At 43.1% G+C, this 12633-nt stretch overlaps 1 protein-coding gene across 4 annotated transcripts in view; it reads left to right on the top strand.

The window, feature by feature from the left end:
* The window catches only part of LOC134980479 (transmembrane protein 121), a 154042-nt gene that overhangs the window by 116610 nt on the left and 24799 nt on the right, over positions 1–12633 (top strand). For all 4 annotated transcript variants that reach the window (XR_010190409.1, XR_010190410.1, XM_063947322.1 and 1 more), the window contains 3 exons: positions 7307–7375; positions 9761–9910; positions 10591–10714. The gene's annotated coding sequence lies outside the window, so the exon portion shown is untranslated. The remainder of the gene's footprint in view (positions 1–7306; positions 7376–9760; positions 9911–10590; positions 10715–12633) is intronic.

Raw genomic sequence — 12633 nt, forward strand, 5'->3', positions numbered from 1 at the left:
TGAATATATATATATATATCTATATATCTATCTATATATATATATATATATATATATATATATGTCCCAAAGGCGGCAGTTCAAATAAAGACGACAACATAGATAAGAAGTCCTGCAAGACTTCTTCTCTCCGGTGTCTTCTTTATTTGGAGTGCCGCCTTTGGGACATTATGCTAAGGCTGCTTGCAGCTTATTTGGTTGGCAATGCACAGTACCTTGTTAAGAACCACTGTGTGCCAGCGTTGGATGTATCTGTATATATGTATATATAGATATCCATTTTGGACTTGAGGAGCCTGTGCAAATTCTGATAAAATATGTTTTTGTCTCCAAAGTGCATAAACAGTCCCAAGAAATATATTAGTCCCCAGAAAATTCTATTTATATACATATAATCATTTTGGACTTGAGGAGCCTGCACACTGCATGCGCTGAGTGTCAATTGTCTGGTTTTTCCTTTATTCCTCCTCTTCCTGATGCCACATTGAGATCATACATACCTCAGTTTCAGTCTAGGTCACTAAGCTATACAATAGTGAAAACGGCATCCAAATTAATCCTGTAGTTTTTGAGTGATGCCGGAACGAACAGAAAAAAAAAAAAAAAAATCAGAAAAAATTGTTTTGTCTCCATAGTTCATACACGGTCCCAGGAAATACATTTCTCAAAAAAAAATTCTATGTACAGACACTACCATTACAACTTTATTATAAGTATAGACAGAAGTCACACATTCCGTCCTCTCCCTCCTGTAGAGAGTGTACAAACATGTAATGGAAAAGTATGGCAGGATGTCACTAATTATAACAGTCACAGGTGGCATTAATTAGTCCCAATTAGGTAATCAAATATATTATTAGTGATAATTGCACTTCAGAAGGACTTATCAGAAGATGGAGAAGAAATTCACTCCCTTTTCATCAGAGCATCTGCCTTCTACATTAACTTGTTGTTTCTCAGGGGTTGCATCTATGTAATAAATGAAGATAGATGGTGTGTGTGTATGTATATATATATATATATATATATATATATATATATATTGTGCAGTACATGGGTGGGCAAAATATGTCCCGTGGCAATTGTGTCCAGCCCACTGACTTCCAGCACCTCACTATGAGCAAATGAGCATTCTTCAGCAAGGAGAGTACAGTGGACCACAGAAATGTAGGACCTCCTCTGAGCCACCACAAGTGCTTTTGGTGGGAAGTCCTGGCTACCTCCGATTCCATGTCACAGTCACATACAGCTGCTCCAGATATAGCAGATGCTAATGATACTGTACCTCAAAGAGTAGACAATTCAGCTCTACATGCTGGGAGTGCCAGCTTTCTGTGTATACAGCCGATAGAGGATGTCCAATCCTTGCACTGCCAGTGGCAAGCATCGGTAATCCAAAAATGTGTCCTTTGTTTGGGTGAGGGGTGTGGTGGTGGTGGTGGGGGGGGGGTATCCCTTATCCAAAATTCAAACTCCCACATTTTTGGGTCCCCTACTGAGATAATGACATATATATTATATATTATGTGTATATATAGATATATTATGAAGATGTATAATATAATATATATGCATGCGTGACATTATCTCAGTAGGGGAACCAAAAATGTGTGATTTTGAATTTTGGATAAGGGATACTCAACCTGTATTATGATAAAAGTTATTGTTTAATTATATCAACTGGTCTGATGTCATATAAGGGGCATGTGGAGGGGACTGGGGGCATCAAAAGGAAACGTGGAGGGGTCTTATGGCATAAAAGGGGCAAGTTGGTGGCACATTTTGTATGCTGCCCTTGACCGTTAACTATAACTTGTTAAATGGCCCTACACCCTAAATTTCCTGCCCAACCCTAGTGTAGTAAATGGACCTGTATACAGCAGCATGTATTGCTGAAACTTTCCTTACTGCTTCAATTGTACTACCATCGAATTACATTCAATTACATTTCGGGCAGCACGGTTGGTATAGTGGTCAACATTGCTGCTTCCCAACATTGAGGTCATTACTTCAGTTCATGGTCCATCGGTGTGGAGCTTATATGTTTTCAACATGTTTGCTCGGGGGGGGCCCTAGGTGCTCCAGTTTCCTCCCACAATCCAAAAACATACTGGTAGGTTAATTGGCTGTTCCAATACCTAGTATGTGGGAGATATGTATCAAGCCTTTGAGATAAGAGAAAAAGAATGTCTACCGCGCTGTGTTATTAAAGCTGCTCAATTGAAAATAGATACTTGGTTAAAAAACGAGCGCTAAATCATAAAAGCATGGCACCTGTGAAAAAAAGAAGAAATTTGTGTGGTTAAAACATTATTAATTTCTTCTTTTTTTTCACAGGTGCCATGCTTTTATGATTTAGCGCTTGTTTTTTAACCAAGCCTTTGAGATAGATTAAGTGGAGAGATATAAAGTACCAGCCAATCATCATCTGTCATTTTACAGGCTGTGGACCAGATGTAATAAGTCTTAAAAAGTGATAAAGTGGAGAGTGATAAACTACCAGCCAATCAGCTCCCAACTGTCATTTTTCAAACACAGCCTGTGACATGGCAGTTAGGAGCTGATTGGTTGGTGCTTTGTTACTCTCCACTTCATCACTTTTCAAGGCTTAGTACGTCTCCCCCTGTGTTTTAAAATGACAGTTACGAGCTGATTGGTTAGTGCTTTGTCTCTCCGCTTTATCTCTCTCCAAGGTTTGATAAATCTCCCCCTATGTGTGTACAGACCGTAATCTCCACTGGTACAGGGATGTAGATAACAGTTCTCTGTAAAGTGATGTGTAATAGGTGTGCACTATAAAAATAACTTAATACATTTCCACTTCAGTCTCTGGTGGTAAGGAAATATATCAATGTTTTATATGGAAGTGAGTATCTACATACTAATTACAAAATTAAGCAAACCTACAGTATCTGTAGAAAGCTCAGACACCTGGATCATGATATGGAATAATCATGCAGCTGAGTATATTGCAGAAAAAAGAACAGCAATATTTAGCAAAGTGACATATTCCGTCTAGCCACTTTCAGAGCTGGTTCTAAATGTAAAATATAACACATGCTGTAGTTACAAATGGGAGGTAACTACTCGTCAGTTAAAGTATGTTGTTGAAAGTCAAACTGTTAATAGTGTAATGACGACTGCACAATTCTGATGCAGTAGTAATATTATTGGAAGCATTTTAACTGTACAGGGATTATAACATTAAACATGATGGTGAAATGTGGTGGTAAAGCATTTTTCTCTTGTAGACATTATAAAAGTTAAAAGACATTCAACATTACTACCGCGTCAGCATTGTGCAGTCAACGTTACACTGTTGACATTTTGACTGTCAAAAGCATAACTGTCGACAGCTTATACTGAGCCTTTAAAAACAGTAAGCACATGTGCTGAGTAGGAAAATGCAGCTACTTCTTGGAAAACTAACCACAGATCTACTGTGGACCTAGCAGGGGCGTTTTAAGAGAGGAGGAGGCCCGTGTGCAGCCTTCTGCTTCAGGGGCCCCCTCCTCTCTGACTGAGGCACAGCATTTAATACTTACCTCTCCTGGGTCCCCCGGCAGTGCCATCCTTCTCCGCAACGGCAATAGAGTCTGAGACCAGACTCTATTGCGCATGCGCAAACCTCCGGGAACACGGCGCGGCGGCTGTTTTCCCGAAGATTTTGCTACTGCGCATGCGCAAAACTCCGGAAAAATGGCCGCCATGCCATCTTTCTGGGGTTTTCAGCAGGCGCAGTAGAGTTTGTTCCCCCTAGTGTTCAAACTCTATTGCGCTGCAGAAAAAGGTATGGCTTCGATGGGGGACTTCAGAGAGGTAAGTATTAAGCAAATGGGTGCGGGGTGGGCCCCCCTGGACCTGGGGGTTGTGTGCCTCGCACACACTGCACCCATTATAGAAACGCCAATGGGACCTAGGCTTGCTCAATTCCTTCTGTCTCTTCATGTAATCCCAGACAGACTCGATGATATGAGATCAGGGCTCTGTTGAGCCATAATATCACTTCCAGGACTCCTTGTTCTTCTTTATGCTGAAGATAATTCTTAATGACTTTGACTGTACATTTGAGGTTGTTGTCCTCGTGCAGAATAATTTTGGAGCCAATCAGATGCCTCCCTGATGGTAATACCGGCCTGTATTTCTCAGCATTGAGTACACCATTAATCCTGACCAACTCCATTTGCTAAATGGACCATGGATATTAATGGGCACATTGGTCAATTTACTAATAAGATTTGCAACCTCATCTTAAAATGCCACTATCTTGGGACAGGACCACCAGATATGAACAAAGGAGCTCCATTCTACAACCTCTCCAACATTGTGGTGAGGTGCAATTAAACATCTTATGTAGTGGGGACCAGGAACCACCAATAGGATGCTTTGTATGCTTTCTCTATTATCTACCTAGGGTATCTGGTCTCTAGGTCGACCGTACTTAGGTCGACACTCCTTATGTCGACCACTATTGGTCGAAATGCATTAGTTCGACATGGGCACTAGGTTGACATGAGTTTTTTTCAGAATTTTTTTCATTTTTGAACTTTTTCATACTTTACAATCCATGTGGACTACAATTGGGAATGGTAACCGAAGCATGGCGAGCGAACACGGTGCACTAATTGTGGTTCCCGGTCACTCTATGAAGAAAATGACACCAAAATAAAAAAAAACTTCATGTCAACCTTTTGTCATGTCGACCTATTTTGGGTGTCTATTTAGACACTGTCGACCAATAGTGGTCGACCTAAGGGTAGTCGACCCTATGAACCGCACCCCTACATGGAAAAGGTCCATTAAATACCCTTTCTCTAGTGGTGGACCAGGAATCCTCCTACAGGATTGCACAGATCTGCCTCCCACTGGGATATACATTTTACATTAGAGGATAGGAGAATACTATGAGGGACAGATGCACCTTTTAACAAGGGAATGTGGTAACAAAGTACTTCAAAAGAAGTCAAATTAACAACAGATGCAAGAGAGGCGACAAAGTGTTTAAGCTGGAGATACGGAAAAGGATCTGCCTCTGGAAATGCAAAAATCTGATTATTTTTAATTGCCAATTATGATTTTCTAATACTGTACGTGCGGAGTAACTGGTTCATGCATGCTGTTACAGACCCCAAGCACGCGTCTGCAGAGACTGTACAAAGTATTTAGCCTGCTTTGGGTGGCCTGTAGTGCAGAAATATAAAGTCATTATGATTATTCTATATTTATTATTATTATTAAGTTTGTTATATAGAGCAGCAATTTCCGTTGCGCTTTACAATTGGAAACAACAATGATAAAACAAACTCTGTAATAACAGACAGACAGTCAGAGGTAGGGAGGGACTGCTCGCAAACCTTCATTTATGGGGAAATAAGCATTGATATGTAAGGTTAGATTCTCATGCGATGCTAGCAGAGTATAGAAACAGGTGGTCTTCAGGTTACCGACTATCGGGATCCCGGCGCACAGTATACCGGCGTCAGAATCCCGACAGCCGGCATACCGACAGTTTTTCTCCCTCATGGGGGTCCACGACCCCCCTGGAGGGAGAATAAATAGCGTGTAGTGCGCCACCGTGCCCGCAGCGTGGTGAGCGCAGCGAGCCTGCAAGGGGCTCATTTGCGCTCTCACGCTGTCTGTATGCCGGCCGTCGGGCTTCCGGCACCGGTATGCTGGTCGCCGGGAGCCCGGCCGCCGGCATACCATACCACACCCGTAGAAACAGTGGCAGTCTGATTTAGGACTTCCTCATACAGAAGATGAGTAATACAGGGAGAAATCCTACTATGTAGTGAGTAAGTTCTGGATGGCTGCAGTGGCTGACAAGAGAGTTGCACGTAGACTGAGTTTGTTACAGTAATCTTGGTACCAAACTGCAGTGTGTGTGTGTGTATATATATATATATATATATATCACATAATATAACTGCAAATATGCCCACTTGGTGTAAGGTGTACCTGCCATGAACTGCATGGCTTTTAAAAGGGCATATTTGCAGTTATATTATGTGATACAGTTGCCAGGTTTTAATTTTTATGATTTTGTGATAGTGTAGGACCTGCATGAAGGTGGGGTACCTTGGCGAGCGGTATGCAGGCTTCCGTGCATTGGCCAATTCACTAACTAAACCCCCATCATTTATTCATTTATTCATTGATGTTGTGAGGATAAGTGAGCTCACTTTGGTGAGTGCTGAACTTTTTGTTTCTATATTTTTGAGTAGGTGGCCATGGGCTACATGCACCCCACCCTATTAGTGGCGAGTGCGGATACTGCACCCCGCTTCTGGGGTGGCGAGTGCTGTGGTTTTCTATTTGCTGGTATATATATATGTGTGTATATATATATATGTATGTACGTGTGTGTGTGTGTATATATATATATATATATATGTGTGTATGCACACACGTATTATATATATAGATTTTTGTTAAGTCGACGTGATAGCGTAGGACTTGCAGTGAGATTGGGTCAATTGATGTTGGGCTGCAAGATTAAATGCATTGTAGAGTTCAGGAACTAAAACACCATTATTTATTTATGTATTGAGGTGAGTGAGCTTACTAAAGTGAGTGATGGGCTCTCTGTGGAATATTATTTGAGCAATGTGGTCACAGGCCTTTGCACCCTGGCATGGGTGTGGTGAGTGCAGGTGTGCACCCCATTCCTGGGTACGGTGAGTGCAGTGGTTTCCTGTATATGCATAGATACATATGTTTATATATACAGAGTATAGCACACATACATATATATAACACACATACACGCATGCATACTCATTCACTCACTGAGCCCTGGGGGAGACATGCAGCCACAAGTCGCTGATAGAGGCAGGGGGTTATTTTGTGTCATTAGGTAGGGCTAAAGTGACTTAATCTTTATAGATTGGTTTGCAGACAACCACCCAGTGCAGAGACTGAGATAAAGCCATCTTTGCCTTTGAACAAAAAAACCTGCTCCATCGGTTGGGCTTCTGGGTACTCGGAAACCCCCCCAAGCTGTGCCACTGACTAATACTTCACATTAATGAAAATGGAGTATACCTATACTGTAGACAGACCTTTGTGCTGATATTCTCTCTCATTAGTCATAGTATAAGGTAAAATCAGTCTCTGTCTCCACATAGCCATGGTTCACAAGTACAGGCTAAAGCGGGTGGATGTTGCTTAAGAGATCAAAGTATGGTTTTTATAATAGCCAACTTTAAGGGACAAATGTCCCTTCACTACAGTAATCATTGAGGCTTGATAAAAAGTTGTTTCTCCATTCCTCTGTAAATTTTGTATTTTCCTTTGATACCAACAGATCTACGCAATTAGGAAGAATATGGAAAAGAGGATGTAAGACCCAAGTTTGTCTCACGATACTGAAAGTGTAAGTTTTTGTAATATGAAGTATTTAGAAAAAAATCTGAAATGTAGCATATACTGTATACACTGCCGAATGCCTTAAAAGGGAGCTAGAACCAATCAGGAAACACACAATCTGCTCTGTGGCATAACTCCCAGAGGTTACAGAAGAATTGCCTCCGGTTGCTAAGTGTGTTTGGGAGGGGTGCACAATGCGGGGGCCTCAGTCTAAGGCAGTGGTTCTCAAACTTTTTTTGAATCACAGCACCAGAATTTTTTATCAAAGCACCCCTAGGCCAAAAATTTCTTATTGAGAAATTTAGAAATAAATATTACATTAGTTAAATTGTGTATATATTACCCCTTTCACATGGCCAATGTCGGATCCCACCCGGGAATTGGAAACGGGTCCTTCCTGGGTGGGATCCGGCATTGGACACCAACAGCAGGCTTCCCGACCCAGGAATATGCCGGGTCGGGTTGCCATAGCGGCGGAGGTGGCACTGGGAGATGAGCTAACCTCCGCGCCGCCTCTCCCTATGTATTGAAAGGGTCCCGAACCCGTTCACACTGCCACTGACCCGGTATTCAACCCGGGAATAACCCTTCTTATAACCCGGGTTGAATTGCCGGTACAGGCTACCCGGGAATTCTCCATGGCCCCTTTCACATCGCACAGTGACCCGTGTCGACCTGGCAATATAGCAAGTCGATACCGGGTTATTTGTGCAATGTGTTCAATTGTGTGTTAAGGGACAAGATTTGCTTCTGTTTGTCTATGTATTTTAAGACTGACAGCCACCAGCACTGGTTTTGCCTATTGCATTGACCATAAGTCATTTTAATTGGTCCTGGACCACCAACCCAGGGCAACCCTGCAAGTGTCCTGAGGCACCCCAGGATGCCTTGGCACACAGTTTGAGAACCACTGGCCTAAGGAACTAAACAACATAGAATATTAAATATTATTCACATCAATCCCTGGTGTCTGGCCTGGGCCACATCGTTTCAGTGATGGGTACTCCTAAGGTGCAGCATAGAAAGAAACTCTATATCAGAGGTTCTCAAACTCGGTCCTCGGGGACACACAGTGCATGTTTTGCAGGTCTCCTCTCAGAATCGCAAGTGAAATAATTAGCTCCACCTATGGACCTTTTAAAATGTGTCAGTGAGTAATTAATACACCTGTGCACCTGCTGGGTTACCTGCAAAACATGCACTGTGTGCCCCCGAGGACCGAGTTTGAGAACCTCTGTCCTAGAGTGTCAGTCTAGGACAGACTCAGTAGAGAGCTGCAGGAAGGCCCCACCCCTTTCTCTCCTCACAGCTCTCACTGGCTGCCTGACTCCAAGCTCTTACTTGTGAATCTTTTACAGCAGAGGAGATCTAGAAATGAATGCTGCATATTTATATAATGCTCTCCAGAGTCCTCACTGTCAGCACCCTGAGGGGTCTATTCAAGAAGCAGTGAAAAGAGAGGTGAAGTGAGCCTGTGGAGAAGTTGCACATGGCAACCAGTCAGCTGCTCCGTACAATTGTACAGTATGCAAATTATAAATGTTACTTCAATAATGATTGGTTGCCACCGGCAACTTCTCCACTGGCTCCCTTCTACACACGTTTCACTGCTTCATGAATAGACCCCTAAGTCTTTGTCTCCCCTTCCCCAGCTTGCAGTATTAACCTTATCACCAGCAAACCCACACATTGGGGCAGATGTATTAAGCCTAGAGAAGTGATAAAGCAGTGATAAGTGGAAGGTGATACCACACCAGCCAATCAACTCCTGTCATTTTTTAAACCCGTAATGATTGGCTGGTGCTTTATCACCTTCCACTTATCACTGCTTTATCACTTTTCCAGGCTTAATACATCTGCCCCATTAATCCTTGCTACAGAGGCTAAAAATATTACACATCTTATGGAAAATGCATCATTAACCTAATTCCCGGCTACCCACTATTAGGGCCAGTGTGCTTCTATTCCTGCTGGACATGTTGCTTACTCACAATCTGGCAAATCATGGATCTGCAATACTAATATTAGTATATTCCCTTTATTGGGAGATTCCAAAATAGAATCCATTTCGGATTACTTTATTCCAAAGTGGGATGCAAGCTACATTGTAGTTGACACACATACACCCTACAGCCGTCAGCAACTTATTAATATGAATATATTACATTTTATTGCACCTATCCATCAAACACATGCCTGTAAATGTAGACGCAACCATACATGAAATAAAAATGAATAAAAAAAATAGTCCTTTGTCAACCTGTTTTGCACAAAAATATGCGCAAGTTACAGTAGCTAGCTAGTACCAAGTAGTGTCTCCTAAGGGCTAGTCTTACACTGTACATATTTGTGTGCCTGGAACTGAACCTCACTTGCTTTTCTCTTCAACTAGTGGGGACCTTTCCCAGATATTGCAAATTTCACAGTGACTTCATTTCAACCTTCAAGGTCACCCATGAGGGTGGGTAGAGAACAATGACCATGCAGTAGATCTATATAGAAAATGGTGGAAGGAAACCCCTATTCTGTACATGGGGAGAAGGTGAGAACAAATAATGGCTGCAGTGTCGGACTGGGGCATGAAGGGCCCACCGGGGGGGGGGGGGATGCTGTTGTAGGGGCCCATGCTTAAGGGTGTGGCCAGGCTCCACTGGGGCGTGGCCAGCCACCACAGAGGTTTGGCTAACCATTACAGAATACATGTTCTGTTCCCCTTGGTATATATATAATAAACCATATTCTTGTGAAGTATAATGTAACATAAGTATAATGCATAATTCAAGTGCACTAGGATAGAGTCTGGAACCTGATCCCTAGAGGAGAAGGAGGGCCCACAGGCAGTGGGGTCCACCGGTGGTTTCCCCTGTGGGCCAGTCCGACCCTGAATGGCTGGCCGAAGCGTTTAATAAATCATTGCATCGTATTGACCGTTCTGAAAGAACTAAATAGTTCTGCAAATAAAAAAAAAAGAAGATGATGTAGATGTGTTTGTACAACAAACTACTAATTACTTATTGGATATATGCACCAGAAGGGGTGACTCAACACATACATGGTGGTGAAGACTGTTGCAGTGAATCGGGTGGGAGAGAACCTGGGAAGAGATGTAAAAACACATTTGGATTGAGTGTGATGTTTCATATAGAAGCTTGTGACTTGATTTTAGGAATAAACCTCCAGGGTCATTGTTACATAACATATTGAACTAAATGTTCTTTGCAGCACCACTCTCCTGCTCAGTGTGGACACCCCTTCTTCAAGACGAATAAGCTCAGCATGAACACCTCCCTTAGCAACTTCTTCCCTTAGCAACGACGGCATTGAAGGCTGTCAAGGTTCAGCAGCTGTAAGTGGAAATTATTTAGTATTTTTAGCCATCATTACAGCCCTATGTTGTAAGAGAACTTGCGGAAAGTAGTAAGTATGAAGATCATGTTCCTCTGCGTCATTTTTTTCTTCTATCCATCTGTGCATCAATTAAGTTTTGTTTTTTATTCCTGTTCAAAAGAATTATAGTTTTCAAATTTCATTACCTTACCATATAATGGAACATGTTGGAAATACACATATGAAAATGTAGCTCTCTGTAATTGCCTGATCTTCTAATTACGGAGACTTATGGCCCATACACACTAGGAGATTTTCATTTCAATAGACTTTGACAACATCTGTATGGATATAACACAGGGTCACAACTTCAAGCAGCGCCAGAGACTCACTTTACTGATCCGTGCCGCTGCGTCTCCGTGCGGTCACGGGCTGGAGGGAGCAGGCTGAGCAGGAAGGAGCAGGCGGGACTGCGGCGCCAGAGCAGGTGGGACTTCGGGCGAGAGCAGGGCGGGTCCGCTGGGCAGATGATGATTCTTCTTCCAGCCATCATCGCTCGCGGCCGTACACACTGAGCGATGATGACTGGAAAAGGAACCATCATCTTCAAACATGCTGGTCAAACCAGCCAACGGAGCACCTCGCTGGCGATGATGCGGGAGCGCGCATCATCCCCAGTCGTTTGCCGCTAGCCCATACATACTGCTAGACTTTGACCTCAAAATCGTTCAAAACGGTCAAAATGAATGATTTTGAGGCCAAAGTCGCCAAGTGTGTATGGACCTTTAATGAGTCAATAATATGTTCGATAGGAGTTTATACCTATAATATGAGTTTTGGGCAGAAAAAAAAAGATGGCAAAGATGTTTTTGATATTTCCACTATCTGCGAGTATTGTGAACGGGACTTTCACGGTCAATGGGCAAAAGGTAACAGACCAGTCGCAGGACCTCACTCACTCCCACTACTCTTCTTGTGGGATACAGAGGGTGATTTCTTATCAGGGCTGTCCCTTGTTGCTTGGAGATGCACATGGTCATTTGCAGTATGCAAAAAGGCTTTTTGCATCAGCCTAGCTGGGGGAGGTTACGGTTTCCCAGAGAGTGCATTATTTTTTTTAAAGAAAGATTGGACAACACAGCACAATATATCCTCAGCTGTCCTCAGTGCAAGACCACATGAGCTGATTTGTGCTATGAGTGAGACCATAAGCATGGAATTCCAAGCTATCAGGGCTGTTACTAGGGTTGTGCTAGTGGTGTCGCCGCCCAAGGCAAAATTTGCATCATTTAGCCCCTCCCCCTCCATATGGCATAGGGATTCCCCTGGTAATCTCCCGATTCTGCCCGCTTCACTAGGAAGTGGGTGGGATGTGGGCGATCTGGCCACTCTTCCGTGGGTACATTTGCAGGAGAATAGGCAAGTATTATTTTAGTATTTATGTACTTTCCACGGGTGGTCTTCAGTTTGCCGGCTGTCGGGATCCCGGCGCACAGTATACCGGCGCCGGGATCCCGTCAGCCGGCATACCGACACTTTTTCTCCCTCTTGGGGGTCCACGACCCCCCTGGAGGGAGAATAAATAGCTTGGCGCGCATAGCGCGCCATCTTGCCCGCAGCGTGGTGAGCGTAGCTAGTACGCTCGCCCAGCTGTCAGGATTACGGCGCCGGTATGCTGGTCGCCGGCATACCCTACTACACCCACTTTCCACAAAATGAAGAAACTCCGTGTTAAAATCTGCACCCATTTATTTGTTTATTTCTACTGGTGCATAATAGCGGATATATTACTCCTTTTGGCACTTAGAAAATAATGTAATTTTTATTGCAGTATTTTGACAATTGCATTTATTTTGTCAACTACTACTTCTATAAACATTGCTGCATCAGGGTATATGACCAGGCCCGGCGACAGGGGGGGGTCAAAGGGGACACCGG

Source organism: Pseudophryne corroboree, chromosome 12, assembly GCF_028390025.1.
Source record: "Pseudophryne corroboree isolate aPseCor3 chromosome 12, aPseCor3.hap2, whole genome shotgun sequence".
Classification (NCBI taxonomy): domain Eukaryota; kingdom Metazoa; phylum Chordata; class Amphibia; order Anura; family Myobatrachidae; genus Pseudophryne; species Pseudophryne corroboree.